The following is a 21,079-nucleotide window of genomic DNA, read 5'->3' on the forward strand; positions in this document are numbered from 1 at the left end:
CGTGACGGGCATTATGAATACCTAGTCATGCCATTCGGCCTTTGCAATGCCCCCGCTGTGTTTCAAGAATTTATCAACGAGGTGTTCCGGGATCTACTCTATTCCTGTGTGGTCATCTATCTAGACGACATTCTCGTTTTCTCGCCCGATCTGTCCTCCCATCGCAAAAGCGTACGCTTGGTCTTGCACCGCCTTCGAGAGAACCAACTCTACGCCAAGATTGAGAAATGCCTTTTTGAGCAGACGTCACTGCCCTTCTTGGGATATGTCGTCACCGATTCCGGTCTAAAGATGGATCCCGAAAAACTCAGTGCGGTACTCAAGTGGCCCCGTCCAGTGGGGATTAAGGCCATCCAGCGGTTTCTTGGGTTCGCAAATTATTACCGTCAGTTCGTGCCTCATTTTTCTACGGTTACCAAACCCATCACGGCCTTGACCCGTAAGGGAACGAAGCCCAACAGCTGGTCCCCCGAAGCTGAAAACGCCTTCCAGGCTCTGAAACGTTCTTTTGCGTCAGCACCCATTTTGCATCGGCCTGTGACCAGCAGGCCCTTCGTCCTGGAAGTGGATGCCTCCTCCACTGGAGCGGGGGCGGTCCTGTCCCAGCAGGCTTCATCAGGACGGCTGGTCCCTTGCGGCTTCTTTTCTAAAGCCTTTTCACCTGCGGAGTGCAACTACCCCATTGGTGACCGAGAATTACTGGCCATTAAGATGGCCTTGGCTGAATGGCGGTATTTACTCGAGGGGGCTGTACATCCCTTCACCATCCTCACGGACCACAAGAACCTGGCTTACCTGCAGTCTGCCCAAAGACTCAATGCCCGGCAAGCCAGGTGGGCCCTGTATTTCTCCCGCTTTGACTTTCAACTTTACTTTCGACCTGGTAATAGGAACATCAAGGCCGATGCCCTTTCCAGGTCGTTACAGTCATCGGAGAGGGATGAAGTCCCATCCTATATTATCGAGCCTACTAAGATGATCACCGTGGCCCCTGTGAATTTTGCTATTCCTCCGCCTGGTAAGACTTTCGTCCCTCAAAGCAGACGTACAGAGGTGTTGGGCTGGGGGCATTCCTCCAAAATTGCTGGTCACGTTGGGACTAAAAAGACTCTCTTGCTGCTGTCCCGGTATTACTGGTGGCCCACGCTTCGCCAGGATGTGATGGACTATGTTGCCTCGTGCACAATCTGTGCCCAGAACAAGGTGGCTAGGACTTTGCCCGCCGGTCTTCTTCACCCATTGCCAGTTCCTGAGGTCCCCTGGCAGCAGATCGCCATGGATTTTGTGACTAATTTACCCCGCTCAGCTGGATGTACCACCATCTTAGTCGTAGCAGATCGTTTTTCCAAGATGGCCCACTTCATTCCCTTACCGGGACTGCCGTCCGCCCCGAAGTTGGCCGAGATCTTCATCCACCAGGTCTTCAGGCTGCATGGTCTTCCTCAGCGGATTGTGTCGGATCGGGGGGTCCAGTTCACCTCCCGCTTCTGGAGGGCTCTCTGCCGGCTTATGGGTACATCTCTCGACTTCTCCTCCGCATACCATCCTCAGACCAACGGGCAAGTGGAGCGAATTAATCAGGTGTTAACCACCTTCCTACGTCACTACTCCAACGCCCATCAGGACAATTGGGTCGCGCTCTTACCTTGGGCTGAATTCTCGCACAATAACCATCCCAGCGAATCTACCACCAAGTCACCATTTTTTGTGGTAACCGGTCAAAACCCAGGTATTCCGTTACCTTTCTCCACGTCTACAGGAGTACCCGCAGCCGATTCTCTCGCTAAGGAATTCTCGCAGATTTGGAGAGAGACCAGGGACGCGCTCAAGGGTGCCAACAACCGAATCAAGAAACATGCAGACAAAAGACGGAAGGACATGCCTCCGTACCATCCAGGTGACAAAGTCTGGCTTTCAACTCGACATATCCGTCTGAGAGTTCCCTCTTATAAGCTGAGTCCTCGGTACATTGGGCCGTTTGAAGTGATTGGACGCATTAATGAAGTGGCTTACAAACTGAGGTTGCCTGCTTCGCTCCGGGTTCCCAACGCTTTCCATGTCTCGCTCTTGAAACCCGTAGTCCTGAATCGGTTCCAACCAGTTTCCATCGTCCCTCCTTCACCTGTTATCTCGGACAACGTCTTCGAGGTCAAGGACATCTTGGCTATGAAAAGAGTCAGGGGTAAGACCCTTTTTCTTATCGATTGGGTGGGTTTTGGTCCCGAGGAAAGGTCCTGGGAGCCTCGGGAAAATATCAACGCTCCCCGGATTCTGAAAAAGTTTTTGGCCAATCTCAGTAGGGGAGGACGTAAGGAGAGGGGTACTGTGACATCGGCGGCTATGCCCGCCGATGCCCCTCCTGCAGCAGCGCGCGCCGCAGCGTTCCCTTACCTGCGCGCCCCCGTCCGGGCGCGCGCCCGTCGCCCATTCGCCCTCACGGCGGCTCCTGGCACCCGCCCCCTGTCTCGCGCACGCCCCCTCCCGCTCTCTCTCACCAGCGGTGGGCGGCGCTGAGGGGCTGGACTGGGGGACGCACTTCCGGGGGTTGGTGTATTTCAGGCGTCCTCGCTGTTAGGAGGACGCCTGATGATTGTGTAGTATTCTGCACCCTCTGGCCTCTACAGTTCTCCTGTAGCTCTGCCTTCCTCTGCCTTGTCCTCCCTGCCGTCCTCGGTCTCGTCTCCCTCGCCCTCCCCAGTCTGTCCAGGCGCTGCTTCCTTCCTATCCTCTGCCCTTCCCTCTGTCTCCGGTCAGCCCTGGTCCGTCCTCTTGCCATTCCCCGTATTGTGTCTTCCCCTGTGCTACCGGTCCCTGCTCGTATCTCAGCCCTTTGCCTCCCCAGCCCCTTTTGTCCGTGGAGCCGTCCCTCTTGGTTCCGGCTGTCGCGCCTCCGTCCTCTGTGGTCCTGCCCCAAACGATCCCTGTATAGGGGTCGGTCTTCACCTGGCGTGCTCGGCCCAGGGGCTCCGGATCCGCGATCCAGAGGGTCCACTCTCTGACGTAGTTTCTCCTAAAACATTACAGTGGAGTCTCGTTCGTTAACGGAATTAAGCTTGCAATGTGTGCATCTGTTCTGTAGGTGGCATGGTTGAGGTTTCCCAGGTGGAGTCGAATTTAACCGTAGGCTCCACTCCTGGTGGTGCCCTTCTGGACATTCCTTTAAGGTTCAGCTTTGCAACCATACTGCCCATGTAAAACAAACACTTTGCCTTCATGAACGCTGTTTGGAGGGTCATGACTCGTGGGAATAACGCCGCCCAATCAGTTAACCTGCTAGAAAGATCCTTCGTTGCTCCCAAGCATGACATCACACTCCCTAGGAGGAAGGTAATGCCACTGTGGCGACCGTACTCCTGGGGGCGACACAAGTGCACTGATGCCCAGCCACTGTTCGATGAATCTGCTGGTACATTGACCCAGACCACTACATTCCCCTCGCACGCTACACGACCTGAATCTGACCCTGATGAAACTCAGGTTACCCTTCCCATATACAGTTCCATCTTACACGGTGACAAAGAGGAAGCTGCAGATGAAAGTGCAGGTTCGGCCCACCCGCCATCAGACACACCACCGTACTATCAGGGGCCCTGTGCCAGTGCCGTCACCAACGAGTGGGCGCCCCCTGCTTGCTCAGGATCACAGCACTTGCAAAGTTGAAATACTGTGCAGTGAGATGGAAGATGGGGACGACGAGGAGTCCAGACTAGTACAGGGATTCCCTAGCGAGGAGACTTATTTGATTGTTTTCAATGTTGGGACAGCAATTTTTGGGGAGCACTATACTCTGGAGAATGATAGATGGGGCCCACCATACACTGGAACATTCCAAAGGTGGACATCAGACACTGGAGCAGCATTTACAGGGCCCATTATACACTAGAGCATTAGAAATGGGGCCCATTATGTTTGGAGCATTATTTGGGCCCATAAGACAGTGGAGCTTCATCCATGGGGACCAACATATACTGTAGCATTATGTGGAGCTCATCATATACTGTTTCAAACATTATATGGGACCAATGATTCTGTATGGAGAAATAGATGGGCCTCGTCATGAGATGTAAAAAGTGAAGTATTTTACATTATCGGAGCATGATGAGTTGTGGTATGTGTTAAAGGGGCGCTCTTTCGCCCAGGGCACATGAAAACCTGCAGCCAGCCCTCCCCCCCACAACTTTAGCCAAATAACCCCCATTTTCAGTGCGTAACTTGTATTATGAAGTTAATTAAGGTTGACAAGCTTAAGTAAGAAGAATTGATGCTTTTGGCATTCAAATGGGCACTGTAGGTGTGTTTCCTGTCCTCCTCTCACTGCCGACTTTTATTCCCCATTGACTTACATTGGGTTTCGTGTTTCGGGACGACCCCGACTTTTCCCTATAATCGGACGATCTTGCTCGACCCGACTTTTGGAAAAGTCGGGTTTCACGAAACGGAACTCGACCCTAAAAAAACAAAAGTCGCTCAACTCTACTTGCCACCATCTTCCCCCAAACGTCGTTCCCAATAAAAAAAAAAGTGGGTTTTTTTCTTTGTTTTTTTTTAAATAAATGTAAAATTCTGGTTTCCCCTAATACTTGATATAGAAGGGTTAATGGTTTGCCATTATACGCCTTTAATTCTTCAATTGCCTTTTGCCTTTCATTGCTAGAATTAATTCTGATGACACAGCAGACTATTAGTCTCTGCTTCAAGGAGACTATACTTGTTATCATATATGTTCTCAATAGTCAGCAACATGTTCTGGGTACATGGTAGGCATGGTATGACCCTGGGATAAACAGTGTGGGCCATATGAGCGCCATAGAATTACATATTGTTGTAAATGGTATAAAATATTGCCTTGTGTTTCATTACGTCAGATTAAGTGATTTGTCCACGACCTGTGTTGTGTGCAGTCTCTTTTGTCTCCAAGCGCTTGTAAATTAAGGGCGTAAACTCCTATTTTGGCCTCACTGGTGATCTAGCATATCTGACTCTGGGTCAGAACGATAACAGCTATGACATACTGTTTGATTAATGTGTCTTTTGCCGCCTACACACACTGCGTCGTACACACACTGCGCCGTACACTTTGTGTTTTTGCCACCACATAGTTCCATTACTGACACATGTTTCTTGTGTCAGTCCTGGAGATATGTGTAGTCAAAAACACAATTATATGACTTATATTTTCACCACCAGTCTCTTCAGTATGCTAATATTGCACAGACTGAATACAGGATGGTGTTGAGTGCAAGGCATACCTATTATTACCTTGCCAGGTATCATAAAGAGTGAATTGAGGATGGTGTGTTTTTACCATCATCATTTCACTCTGTGACACAAGGCCAGGGGATTCTAGATAAACCTTGTAATTAACTACATCATCTATTCAGTGTGTGGTGAATAAACTGAAGAGATAATGGAGAAAATACACGTCATATCTACAATACCCTGGCCTTGTATCATAACTATTTATCACACCTGGCCAGGTGACTGTTGTGAATTCTCTTCTAAGTCGGGGCTCCCTCTGGTGGTTGCTGTAGGTAGTGGAGCTGGCCGGATTGACAGAAGTCTGCCACCTGACTGGGAGTATTTAAGTGAGCATGCTTCCCTCAGTTGCTGCTGGTGATTGTTTCTTCCTTTGCATTTTGAGGTCTGCTGTCTCCTGCCTGATCCTGCATATTTCAGTTAAGTGGATCTTTTGCTAATCCTTTGCATCTGATCTGGTTTTCTGCTTTCTGCTTTGTAGTGAGGGTTCACCGTGCTCCCTGCTGGGGCAGTGCTGGACCCCGCTCCATATGTTACAGCTTGTGTCAGTTTGTTCAGTCCCCTGTTATATTAGTCCCTTTTGCTTTGTTGCCAGATCACACCAGAATGCTGATATAGTGGGGGAGAGATCGTGAGACCTCAGTGTTTTTGTACATCAGTCGTGTTGGATTTTTAAGGTTTTTGCATGATTGCAGATAGTGCCTTTCCTGTCCTATCCTGTCTAGACAGTTTGGGCCCCATCATTTGCGCAGTCTATTTTCTACCTGTGTTTGTGCCTCATCTTGTCTTACCGACAATATATGTTTGGGGGCTATCTATTCCTTTGGGGTTCTACTCCAGGGCAGTTTAGATTTCACCTTTCTTGCTTTAGGCTTAGTTAGCTCTCTGGCTGTGCCGAGGCGCCTAGGGCATTGTAGGCATGCCCCACTGCTACTGTTAGTTGTGTTAGGATTAGGGGTCTGCAACCCATTAAGTTACCAACCTTTCTGGTTTCCTGGTGGCCTAGCCTATTCCTGCCATCCTCCCCGGTGACCAGTTCATAACAGAATCACCAGCCTAAACTGTAGACTCTATGGTACTCGAAAGAAGGAAAGTTGTAAAAAAAAAAAAAATTGTCAATTTTTTTTATAGATTTTTTTCCTCTTTTTCTCTGGGGCCATAGGAGAATTTTTTCTTTAATGGAGACTAAGCAATTGTCCGATCGTGTTGAGCAGATCGCTGCTGATGTTCGGGGAATTTCTGCCTATCTCGCTCAATCATCTGCTGTAGAACCAAAGATCCCTACTCCTGATGTGTTTTCTGGGGATCGATCAAAATTTTTAAATTTTAAGAATAATTGTAAACTATTTCTTGCTTTGAAACCTAACTCATCAGGGAGCTCAGTGCAGCAGGTTAAAATTATCATCTCCCTGCTGCGCGGGCTACTGGGCTTTACTCTGACAGCTGGAGATCCTATTCTGGCTAATGTGGATGTGTTTTTTCAAACCCTGGGCTCGTTGTATGATGAATCTAATGCTATTGCTCAAGCTACGAAAACCTTATTGGCATTGAACCAGGGTCAGGATGCTGCAGAGTTATATTGTCAAAAATTCTGAAAGTAGGCGATCCTTACTAAATGGAATGATGATGCCCTAGCAGCTCTCTTTTGGAAAGGTCTGGCAGAAACCGAAAGAGATGTTTGGGTGGGATTTCCTGTCTCCTCTGGTTTTAACGCCTCTGTCATTAGCCATTCAAATTGATCGACGTTTACGTGAACGTAAAACTACGCGAGAGGTGGTGCTGCCTTTCGAACAAACTTCTGAACCCATGCAATGTGATAGGATCACATCATCAAATGATTATGACATCATGAAAATGATTATGACATCAACAAAATGATTATGACATCATCAAATGATTATGACATCAACAAAATGATTATGACATCATCTAATGATTATGATATCATCGAATGATTATGACATCAACAAAATGATTATGACATCATCCAATGATTATGACATCAAATGATTATGACATCATCAAATCATTATGACATCAACAAAATGATTATGACATCAAAAAAATGATTATGACATCATCAAATGATTATGACATCAACAAAATGATTATGACATCATCTAATGATTATGACATCATCAAATGATTATGACATCAACAAAATGATGATGACATCATCAAATGATTATGACATCAACAAAATGATTATGACATCAACAAAATGATTATGACATCATCCAATGATTATGACATCATCAAATGATTATGACATCAACAAAATGATTATGACATCATCAAATGATTATGACATCAATAAAATGATTATGACATCATCAAATGATTATGACATCAACAAAATGATTATGACATCATCAAATGATTATGACATCAACAAAATGATTATGACATCATCTAATGATTATGACATCATCAAATGATTATGACATCAACAAAATGATTATGACATCATCCAATGATTATGACATCAAATGATTATGACATCATCAAATCATTATGACATCAACAAAATGATTATGACATCAACAAAATGATTATGACATCATCAAATGATTATGACATCAACAAAATGATTATGACATCATCTAATGATTATGACATCATCAAATGATTATGACATCAACAAAATGATTATGACATCATCCAATGATTATGAAATCAAATGATTATGACATCATCAAATGATTATGACATCAACAAAATGATTATGACATCATCTAATGATTATGACATCATCAAATGATTATGACATCAACAAAATGATTATGACATCATCCAATGATTATGACATCAACAAAATGATTATGACATCATCAAATGATTATGACATCATCCAATGAGTATGACATCAAATGATTATGACATCATCAAATGATTATGACATCAACAAAATGATTATGACATCATCCAATGATTAAGACATCATCCAATGATTATGACATCATCAAATCATTATGACATCAACAAAATGATTATGACATCAACAAAATGATTATGACATCATCAAATGATTATGACATCAACAAAATGATTATGACATCATCCAATGATTATGACATCAACAAAATGATTATGACATCATCCAATGATTATGACATCAAATGATTATGACATCATCAAATGATTATGACATCAACAAAATGATTATGACATCATCCAATGATTATGACATCAAATGATTATGACATCATCAAATGATTATGACATCAACAAAATGATTATGACATCATCTAATGATTATGACATCATCAAATGATTATGACATCAACAAAATGATTATGACATCATCCAATGATTATGACATCAAATGATTATGACATCATCAAATGATTATGACATCAACAAAATGATTATGACATTAACAAAATGATTATAACATCATCCAATGATTATGACATCATCCAATGATTATGACATCAACAAAATGATTATGACATCATCAAATGATTATGACATCAACAAAATGATTATGACATCATCAAATGATTATGACAGCAACAAAATGATTATGACATCATCTAATGATTATGACATCATCAAATGATTATGACATCAACAAAATGATTATGACATCATACAATGATTATGACATCAAATGATTATGACATCATCAAATCATTATGACATCAACAAAATGATTATGACATCAACAAAATGATTATGACATCATCAAATGATTATGACATCAACAAAATGATTATGACATCATCTAATGATTATGACATCATCAAATGATTATGACATCAACAAAATGATTATGACATCATCCAATGATTATGAAATCAAATGATTATGACATCATCAAATGATTATGACATCAACAAAATGATTATGACATCATCTAATGATGATGACATCATCAAATGATTATGACATCAACAAAATGATTATGACATCATCCAATGATTATGACATCAAATGATTGACATCATCAAATGATTTTGACATCAACAAAATGAATATGACATCATCTAATGATTATGACATCATCAAATGATTATGACATCAACAAAATGATTATGACATCATCCAATGATTATGACATCATCAAATGATTATGACATCAACAAAATGATTATGACATCATCCAATGATTATGACATCATCAAATGATTATGACATCGACAAAATGATTATGACATCATCTAATGATTATGACATCATCAAATGATTATGACATCAACAAAATGATTATGACATCATCCAATGATTATGACATCAAATGATTATGACATCATCAAATCATTATGACATCAACAAAATGATTATGACATCAACAAAATGATTATGACATCATCAAACGATTATGACATCAACAAAATGATTATGACATCATCTAATGATTATGACATCATCAAATGATTATGACATCAACAAAATGATTATGACATCATCCAATGATTATGACATCAAATGATTATGACATCATCAAATGATTATGACATCAACAAAATGATTATGACATCATCTAATGATTATGACATCATCAAATGATTATGACATCAACAAAATGATTATGACATCATCCAATGATTATGACATCAAATGATTATGACATCATCAAATGATTATGACATCAACAAAATGATTATGACATCATCCAATGATTATGACATCAAATGATTATGACATCATCAAATCATTATGACATCAACAAAATGATTGACATCAAATGATTATGACATCAACAAAATGATTATGACATCATCAAATGATTATGACATCATCCAATGATTATAACATCAAATGATTATGACATCATCAAATGATTATGACATAAACAAAATGATTATGACATCATCCAATGATTATGACATCATCCAATGATTATGACATCATCAAATCATTATGACATCAACAAAATGATTATGACATCAACAAAATGATTATGACATCATCAAATGATTTTGACATCATCAAATGATTATGACATCAACAAAATGATTATGACATCATCCAATGATTATGACATCATCCAATGATTATGACATCAACAAAATGATTATGACATCATCAAATGATTATGACATCATCCAATGATTATGACATCAACAAAATGATTATGACATTATCTAATGATTATGACATTATCAAATGATTATGACATCAACAAAATGATTATGACATCATCCAATGATTATGACATCAAATGATTATGACATCATCAAATGATTATGACATCAACAAAATGATTATGACATCATCCAATGATTATGACATCAAAGGATTATGACATCATCAAATCATTATGACATCAACAAAATGATTATGACATCATCAAATGATTATGACATCATCAAAATGATTATGACATCAACAAAATGATTATGACATCATAAAATGATTATGACATCAACAAAATGATTGACATCATCAAATGATTATGACATCAACAAAATGATTATGACATCATCTAATGATTATGACATCATCAAATGAATATGACATCATCCAATGATTATGACATCAAATGATTATGACATCATCAAATGATTATGACATCAACAAAATGATTATGACATCATCTAATGATTATGACATCATCAAATGATTATGACATCAACAAAATGATTATGACATCATCCAATGATTATGACATCAACAAAATGATTATGACATCATCAAATGATTATGACATCATCCAATGAGTATGACATCAAATGATTATGACATCATCAAATGATTATGACATCAACAAAATGATTATGACATCATCCAATGATTATGACATCATCCAATGATTATGACATCATCAAATCATTATGACATCAACAAAATGATTATGACATCAACAAAATGATTATGACATCATCCAATGATTATGACATCAACAAAATGATTATGACATCATCCAGTGATTATGACATCAAATGATTATGACATCAACAAAATGATTATGACATCATCCAATGATTATGACATCAAATGATTATGAGAAAATAATATAAGTTACGTGAGATACATTTCTTAATGGTTTTTTTTTTTTTTTTCCCCTACTACGCTCTTGGCCGGGATATACCTCAGGGATCCCTTGGGTCATTCTAGTTCACTCAGCACTACTCCCTCTGGTGGACATAATTATATTACAGTTGGGTTCACCGCTAATTCTCATTTTTAAATACATTTGTTTTTAATTTGTATCAGTCCTTTCATTCAGTTGGTTTTTGGGATTTAAAAACTTCCCCACAAAATTATTTTTAAATAATTTTTTAAATAATTTTAAAACACATTTTTAATTAAACACTTTGGTTTTATATTTTTCACTCGCATATTTGCACACTGGGAATTGTGGCAATATGCTTCTAGTTCTTTCATAGATCTGCCATGTGAACAGCAACATAAAGAAAAAAAAAAAAAATACATCGGTTTAAAATACATAATTTCTCCAAATATAGCTCCTTTTATACACTCCCATTTATCACTACTATTGGTGAAAGGAAACTTTTTGCACTTTCTATCTTCACTAGTTATATCAAATGAGTAATTACTCTCCACTACTCCTCACCACTGGTAGCTCATCACTCATGATAGCTCTGTGGTGAAACCGCCAGACATTTGTCTCAAACTCACCACAATGAAACTGGTTCTTATCCTCTCTTGTTCCCTTTTTTTTGTGTTCTATATATTTCATATATTTCTTTTTATTTAATTATAAAAGTCCATGTTATTGTATTGATTGTCTGAATAGGATACACAATACTATCACTATCCGGAATATATGTTTTTCTATATATATATGTCACTTTGCATGTCTTTTTCAAATATCTTTATGTGCAGCATGTGCAGGTTGACTCCCTTTTCTCACAATGGGGGGTAACGCCCACACAGAATATAAAGCTGTCATTTTATAGACCGATCACAACTCTGTACTGTAACCTGAAGAAGAGGTGCGGTTTGTCACCTCGAAACGCGTAGTTTCTGTAGTACATATAATAAAGAACTTGAAAGATTTATATGGATTTCTGAAGAATTCTTATCAATAAAGCAGCGCAGATGCTCAGAAGTGCTTTTCTTGGATCCTCAACTTATGAAATGGACCGTGGCATTTAAATGGTTAACAGCAGCAATCGGCTACATCCATGGCTGTTAGATACAGTTGCCGACTGTGTAACATAGCAAGCATCCACGCTGTGCGAGACGGGCTCAGCTACTGAGCTCTATCCACACATGCAGACCCCAGAGCAAATGCTTTCTAGCGTTTAGTTCCAATTATATTGAATTCCGATTACCTATATCCGTGAATATAAAAAGATAATGGTGGTGTCTACGTGTCAAGTTAATGTAATTTTTGATTGGTGGCCAATGCCCAATTTGGGGTGATAATTGGACATATCTATGTGGCATTCTCCCATCTTTTCTCGTTACTTCAGGTCAGGCCGAGACATAACCACACAACTTGTTCTCTGTGTGCTGTCGTCATTTCTACTGGTCAGTTTTTACTGTACATAATCAATAAGCAACCATTTGTAGTGAACTGAAGAACCAAGTAAGGTTTCGTTTGTACGACCCAAAACTGAGATGTATTACTTAACAGAAGTTATAACATTGTTGTATGAAGGTAAAAAATAAAGATGATGAATACTTACCGTCACTGGGAGTTATTATACTCATTCCTGGGATGATTTAAAAATTTTCTGCAAGATACAAAAGGAAACTTTTAGATGCAAAAATAAGATAAAAGCCATTTTTTTTCCTCTCCCTGTATGAGAACATATTCACTCCATAAGTTTTAATACTGAAAACTTTAAAGGAAACCTGTCAGATGTGTCATGATCCATTTTTGGATTTGTGGCAGCTGTGGTTCCACTCATTTTAAACTTTTTTCCTTTTGGACCATCTGGGGTTAATGTCAGTTTTTCCCCCGCTGGCAATCTGGTGTTACTGCAGTGCTGCTGGGTCAGCTGATGCAGGTGGTGACCACTCCCACCATCCTTTAAAAGGTCACCTGATGCATCAGCTGACTGTTGGTGATACAGTTCCTTTCTTGAGACCAGCCTAGCAGGAGCAGCTCTCTGGTGTCAGCCATGTCTGGTGTTTGGAGTCCAGTTGCTGTTGTTATCTGCGGTGTGAAGTTTAGCAGCGGTGTCCATAAGCTAAGTTGTTTTTTTACCGTCCCTTACTTGTTTGTCACTATCCCCTGTGTGTTAATATCTGTAGTGTCCAGGCTAGCGCCCTACGCCAGCCAGTGCACTAACCAGGGCAGTTTAGGTGACAGTGAGGGATGGGGTATCCTGACAGCAGCGGGGGAAAGGACCCGCATAGGGCATTAGGTGAATGCAGGGCTAGGCTCAGGTTGGGGCTAGGGTAGTGACCACTCCTCAATCCCTATAGGTAGGGCCTTTCTCTCACCTATCCCATCCCCGCTGTATCTGTGTTGTGCCGTTAGTTGATCGACCATCTGTTGGGTCGAGTCACACTGTAACAATCACTTCGTGACAAGATGATTCATTTAACCTAAACCACCAATCTCCATCTTATCATGTACACAGCATCCAGGCTCATTTTCTGTCCAGCCGCTAGCTACACTGCTGCCTCTGTACTGGTTCCCTATCCGCAAAATAAAATAATACAAAATTACATCATCATGTTCACCCACAAAGATCTCCATAGTGCTGCACCGCCTAAAATCTCCTCCCCACCCTAATCCCCCATACATAATAGATTACTTTCATTCATTTTCAGTAGGATTTTTTCCACGCAATGCACATCATCTTGCGGTATGTCTAGCAGAGAGGGACATGAAGAATAGGATGCTGGTGTAGAAATTAGCCCAGTAGAGGTGGTAACTCTGGTCATTGGAGTGTAATGTTGAGTTTTCTCATTCCAATATTGCAAAATTTCTGTCTTTTTCAATATTCCTCTGGAAGGTGATAGCTGCACAGGTCCTAGACAGGAGATATTTGTCACCGGAAAAGCCCGGAAAAGCAGACTGCACTGCAGATAGTGCTGAGAAGGTTTTTAATGGCCCCAGATTTTGGGTCCAGTTTTATGAATGGCCAGAAATGCTGGGTGGGACTGGACGTTACCATATCTCCACTTTCAGGCTTTGAACAACCTAAGTAAGGCAAATCAGCTGCCTCAGTCGGTGTCTGTAAGTGAGATTCAGGAAGACCTTCTGGTGTGAGAATCTGAACTTTAAACTTACTCGGTGAGGCCACTCTATGATATGTCCAATTTAGTTTTCCTTTGTTGGTCTTTATGCCAAATAAAAGGTTGTTCATTTTTCTTTACTATGTGCTTGTGTGTGTACTTAATCCGCTGCCAGAGACCATGAATTCCTACAGAGTACAAGGTCCTTTAATATTGTCTTCACTACATTTACGGCAGGTCTGTTTAAAGTATAATAATGTGGGGTTATGGTCAATAAACTGGTTGGCCTGTAACTTACTGTGGACTGAGTCACCATCAAACTTACTAAATCCTCAGAGAAAAAGACTTTGAAATAATCAATTTCTTTAAGGCCTGAAGTTTCAAATCGGATTCCTGAGATGCCAATAAAATCAGGAATCAGAGATTTATAATTTTAACGTGGTTGGGTCCACATGTGATCACTCATTGGGGTCGCTGGGGCGACTTTGTGCTGGTTAATCCTTGTTGGGTGAGGAAGAAAATAGAAAAAAGTGGCACTATCAGATTTGGAGGCAAGGAAAGCTTACATCTCTGAGGCCATTTAACTTAATTTCATGGGGGTAGTGTACGTGTGCCCAAGTCATAGTCCCAGCAGAGGCTAACTGGATGTGAGAAACCATTGATATCTATACTGTCTGTACTGTGTGAACCAGCTGCTGACCAGAAATTGTTATGGGGTCATGTAGGACTTGCAAGCTCGCCACTGCAATAAATAGTGTAGGAGCTTTCAGGAGCCAGAAATAGACAAGCAAGAAAATGCACATGTACATAGCCACCCATACACTCATATCTGTACGACAGCTCAGCAAAATGCACATTTTCAGCAACAAGTAAATGATATTTCTGTGAATGTCATGCATTTAGCTGGCACTGTATCAGGCTGCAGAGTGTGGTCTGATTTTTTCATGGACCCACAGACTTGCATTTGCAATTTTTATCCAACCCCCAGATCAAAATCGGACACGTTTCAGCGATTTTCCACGGACCACATGGTCTATGGAAAATTATATAACAATAGATGATAACAAGAGAAAATGGACTGCAAAATTTGCTGCACAATTTCTTCTGAGCATGCTGATATTCCATTTGTGGGCGAAAACCACTGATTAGATGCATGGCAGGGCTTGGATGGGATGCAGCACTTTTTGAACGCAAAATTGGCTGGAATCGAGAGCGTACGCCATGTCTAAACAGTGGAAACCCCCGACAAATTACCCCATTTTGGAAACTACACCCCTTAAGAATTTTATACAGGGGTATAGTGAGCATTTTGAACCCACAGGTACAACACAGAATTTGATAACATTACGTAGTCATATTGAAAAAGTTAAATTTTTTCACAAAAATCTTGCTTTTGCTCCAAATTTCTCACTTTTTCCAGGCATAACACCAAAAAGTGGACCCAACAATTTGTTACCCACTTTCTTACGACTGCGACGATACTCCACATGTAGTAGAAAAGTTCTGTTTGGACAAACGGAAGAACTCAGAGCGGAAGGTGTAATATTTGAATTTTGGAACACAAATTTGTCTGAAATAGATGGCGGGCCCCATGTCGAGTCCCCAAGGTGCCTAAACAGCAGAAACCCCCAAAAACTGACTCTAGTTTGGAAACTACATCCCTCAAGGATTTTATCCAGGGGTATACTGAGCATTTTGAACCCAAAGGGACGACACAGAATTTGATAACATTAGGTCATAATATTGAAAAAGTTAATTATTTTTATAAAAAATCTTGCTTTAGCCCCAAATTTCTCACTTTTGCCAGAAAAGCAACAAAAAGTGGACCTCACAATTTATTACCCACTTTCTTCTGAGCGCAGCGATGCCCCACATGTAGTCAAAAAGTTCTACATGTTTGTACAAACGGCAGAGCTCGAATCGGAAGGAGCACAATGTGACTATTGGAACACAAACTTTTCTGTAAATTATACCCTGTAATGTATTTATCTAGGGAGGTAGTGAGTAGTTTGATGCCACCATTTTGTATGAAGTTGATGCAACACAAGTTTCAAAATTTACAATTTGCATTTTTTTCACTGCCTTTCATGATTCTTTTTTGTACGTTCTGAGGAACACACCTCAAATTCGATTGCACTAATTCTTAGTGTTCAAAATATATCCAATATGGCACCAACGTGAGTAATGGACACACAGCTGTGCCTATAATAATAGATAGCACATCATTTGGTCTTTAGGGTAAAATTTAAGGAATTCCAAGACCCATTCAAAGCTTAAAGAGACACTGAGCAAACAAGAAAATCCTTCCAGGAATTATTACTCACAGAGGGAGGCATGCTCCTAAAGGGCCTGTCACACTAAGCGATATCACTAGCAATATCGCTGTAACGTCACTGGTTTTTGTGACGTTATAGCGATATTGCTAGCGATATCGCTAAGTGTGATACTTACCTCCGACCGACTCCCCCGCTGGTTATCGCTGATCGCGCGAGAACGTCCTGGACCGTTTCTCGTCGTCAGCTTCCTGCTGGGCTTCCTGTGGCGCCGACGAGCGACGCGTGGACGCAGGCGGGAGGACGTCAGGATCGCCTCGTCTGACAGGTAAGTAGCGACCCCCAACCCCTGCTATGTCGCTGGTGAGATCTGCTTGTGTGACAGCTCACTAGCGACCACTTAGCGATGCACCAGCGATCCTGACCGCGTCATATCGCTGGTGCATCGCTAAGTGTGACAGTACCTTAAAACACATTTTCTAATGATAAAACTTGGTCTTGCTAACAAAACAGTTGTCTTGCAATTGTGTATATTGTAGCAGGAAGAATAAACTGTACTAGAATGAAGGGCAAAATGTGGAGGAAAATGCAGCCAACTATGTGGCAAAATTGAGTTTGTTACAAAAATGAAAGAACACCAGCAGGGCTAGAATGGCAGAAACTTTCAGAGATTGGTCATACAACATCCGTTTAGTGCAATCAATCCCTATATGAGAGACGAATGTGCCAATAGACATAGTTCACCATAGCAAGCTCTCACTCACCAAGGTAGGAACCGCTATATGCACAAAACAACAAATTGTAAGAATCCGTGAAGTATTGTTTGGTACAGGAGGTTTGGCAAGAACCATGCAGTAAAGCCCATCGTGTATAAGTATGGAACTTCTTCATTATTAGAGATCCTCCGATAAAATGATCATGCCCATATCACCAACATAAATATATGAGTAATATAAATGGAAAAAAACATTTTTGTGTAGAAACACATAGTCATAAAAACAGTCAAACTAAGATGAATGGTCAAAAATGTTTTTGTGAGTAATCAAGTCCTAGAATTAATTGTCAGATGGCCTGACGTTTTTCAAGAACATTTGTGGGGTCCAGACTTTGGAGTGTACACACGTGGGCATGTGGATTTGTATGAATAGTAGTTTGGTATGTGAGCGATTAAGTCATGGATTTAATTGTGAAATGGTGTAAAATGTGATTTACTGATGAAAATATTCTTTCCATTAATTGTTCCATACAAATTACTCTACTGAAGCCCACTGAGCAGAAAATATAAATTATTTGAACAAAACAAACCTCTAATAATTGTAAGATGATTGCTAAATCTCAAAACAGGTGGAGATACAAAGGTCTGGTTGGGATGGGTACATAGGGCAATTGTACCTGCAATCACTCCTACCATGCTTCCTGCAAACACGGCAACTTTTTTTGGGTAAACTTTTGGGTGGGAGTGGTAGGGACGGGGCAAAGAAAATGGCGCTCTGCAAGTCTCTGGACATCCTCAGACTCGAAGGCTTCCTCATGTGCCATCGAGTCAAAAATGAGACACACCAAAAATTTTCTCTTGGAACTGGAGGAAAGTGGGCACTCCTTGGGATTTTTTGTACTGGACAAAACTATTGTATGTAGCAATTTGGATGAGGTAGATTGCCACCTTTTTATACCAGGCCTTGGTCTTACACTTCACCAGGTATGGTTGAAGTGTCTGGTCTGACAGGTTAATGCCACCCATAAATTTATTGTAGTCTGTGACGCAAATTGGTTTCTGTTTGTCCCTGGTGTTGTCTCTGTCTCTGACCATCACAGTGGTGTGATTATGCAGCTTGGTCAGCATGTAGACGTCCTTCCTGTCACCCACTTCACTGCAAGAAGTTGATTGATTTCAAGTGAGAATGATGTCCCTTTCTCCAAACGTCTGGACACCAACTGTGACGGAAACCCCACTTGTTTTTTTTCCTGACTGTCCCACAGGCACTTGCATTTGCACCGTGTAGGGATTTGTATAGGGGGATGCTTGTATTATAGTTGTCCGTATCCAGTGGTACCCTTGATACAGAAAAGGTATCATTATCTCCCAGACGATTTTGCCTGGGATGCCAATTGTCTGGGGGCAGTTTAGGGGCTGATTTGGCGGTCCCTACCTTCATACATTAGGAAGGTGCAAGTGTACCCTGTTGTGCTCTCACACATTTTGTAGAAGTTGACACCATATTTGGTTCGCTTGGAGGGTATGAATTGGCGGAATGACAGACAGCCCTTGTAACTTATCAAAGACTCGCTGACTGACACATTTTGCTCTGGAGTATACGAATTTAGAAATGAATATTGTAAAAGGGAATTTAGGGATCTTTGTTTAGCTGATCATAGTTGGGGTCAGTTCTTGGGGGGGCTTGGGAATTATCGCTAAAATGGAGGGATCTCATTAGGGCTTCACAACGGGCTCGGGACATGACAGTTGCAAATACAGGGGTGCTGCGGACTGATTTTGTAGGACTTTCTTTAACAATCCCATGTTCAGGGTAAGGCCCAAAAATTGTTGGGACATTTGTGGGAATCCAGGAACGGCATTGAAAAGCCGAGAGTTTTTGGGAAATACAATATGTATATTGTCGGGCATATAAATTGATTTGGTGGGCGATCAATCGTAGGACTTCTGGGCTAACAAAAATTGGAAAAAAAAATCAAAGGGAGTAAAATTGGTGACATCTAATTTTATTCCAGGGGCTGCTAAAAAAAAAAAAAAGTGGAATTTGAGGGGAAAATATTCTGTCATGATACCACAGCGGTGGTGGGGACTGTGTTACTTGGTCCTGCCGCCGGGCTATAGGATCCCGTGGAGGAAGAGTCATCGTTACTCTCTGAAAATTGCTCTACGTCAGAGGTAGATTCCCTTTCACTGCAGGTGCAAAAAACTAACCCTAATCTAACACTACTAGCCCTAAACCTAATCTAACACTAGTATTTTTTGTTTTACTTTTGAAAAAAATGCCTAACCCTAACCGTAATCCGAACCCTAATCCTAACTACAAAAAATAAAAAAATAAAATAAAAAAAAATGTAGTTTGATGAGGGAAGTGACACAGAAGGAGGGGGGACGTGATCAATTTGGTTTAGGGGATTTACAGGCACGGAGGTAGAAATGTGGACTGTAAAAACTGGTCCTGATCATGTTCTCGTGCTGAGGAATAAGTACCCTTAACTGCCGCTTTTAAAAGGCGTATTCTGAAGATTACACAATTATTCGTTGGCTTACCTTGTGACAGAAAAAAGCGAGTGAAAAATCAAGGCCTCTTATTTTGGAGCCCTCTTCCAACAAACCACCACTTTTTGGGAAAGCCAAGCTTGTTTATTTTTCTGAATGAAAAATGTTAGATTTTATATTTGCACGTCTGAATACAGCCTAGGGATTTGACCACACATGACAGAAAAAATCTGTTGCAGATTCAGTTGCTAATTTGGTTTGGATTTTACCCAATACATTGCCAAATGTGAAATCCACAACAAAAATCTGCAGATAGATTTGGATTTAAAATCTACACCACAAGACAATTTCTGTTCAGTTTTTTTTGTAGCATATGTATAAAATTTGCTAACAGTTTGCTGTTAGCAATATGTTGGGTAAAATCCACAGCAGATACAGAACAAAATTTGCATCAAAATGTGTGGATACACCTGATCGTGCTGCTGATCATTTTCAATGGTGACACAATCACCTGAGAACAGTAAAGAACTCATAAACCATAAAAACTATTGTTCACCTGTTTATTCATTGAAGTTAAGAGAAACAACCGCCAGCAGCCATGGATTATTGATATGTTTTATGCCAAGATTTCCTAATGCCTGTCAGGGAGCCGCTCCTCAGCCTCACACATTGGCGAACATTGTTTTACTGCAAATCACACAGAAATATACAAGTATACAATAATGAGAATTAATGTGGTTTACCAGAAATTTCTATGACTTCTATAGTTTTATGTATCAAGACATTAATAAAAACATCTAGTCTTTAGAAGTCTTTGTTGGAGTAATACTTATTATTATATATATTGCAACAACTACTATTTACTACTGTTTAATAGTCCATGCGTCTGTCACCACTAGCAATAGTGTTATATTGCCACTGTTACAAAAAAAAGTTCCTGTTCACTGTTTGTGCATGTGGAGCACACTTTTACTTTCACTTTACAAGCTGACAGACAAGATGCTAAAATCCTAAGCTATAAGAAATACCAGTTGTAAGCTGTGTTATCTTTGTTCCTGAATAAACATATATTTGCTGCTGAACAGCTGGACAGTACAGAGATTAATCCGCTGCCAACAGTCTTAATATTAGGCAAGTAGAAACTCAGCTGAATAACAACACATGACAATTGACACTGGGTCATTATTTATCCAAAAGCCGACCAAAATGCAGTAGTGCTGTGTGAAAATTA

General features: G+C 40.6%; 1 protein-coding gene across 2 annotated transcripts in view; it reads right to left on the bottom strand.

Moving 5' to 3' along the window:
• LOC141082898 (NACHT, LRR and PYD domains-containing protein 3-like) overlaps positions 1–21,079 on the bottom strand; it is a 218,982-nt gene that overhangs the window by 156,278 nt on the left and 41,625 nt on the right. Inside the window, exons 1-2 of one of the 2 annotated variants that reach the window (XM_073566932.1) lie at positions 20,405–20,530; positions 12,861–12,908 (exon numbers count right to left, since the gene is read on the bottom strand). The gene's annotated coding sequence lies outside the window, so the exon portion shown is untranslated. Of the gene's footprint in view, positions 1–12,860; positions 12,909–20,404; positions 20,531–21,079 lie in introns of those variants that run through there. The other variant, XM_073566931.1, reaches the window with a different exon arrangement.

This window comes from Dendrobates tinctorius, unplaced genomic scaffold, assembly GCF_039654945.1.
Source record: "Dendrobates tinctorius isolate UK_male_01 unplaced genomic scaffold, ASM3965494v1 ptg000019l, whole genome shotgun sequence".
NCBI lineage: Eukaryota > Metazoa > Chordata > Amphibia > Anura > Dendrobatidae > Dendrobates > Dendrobates tinctorius.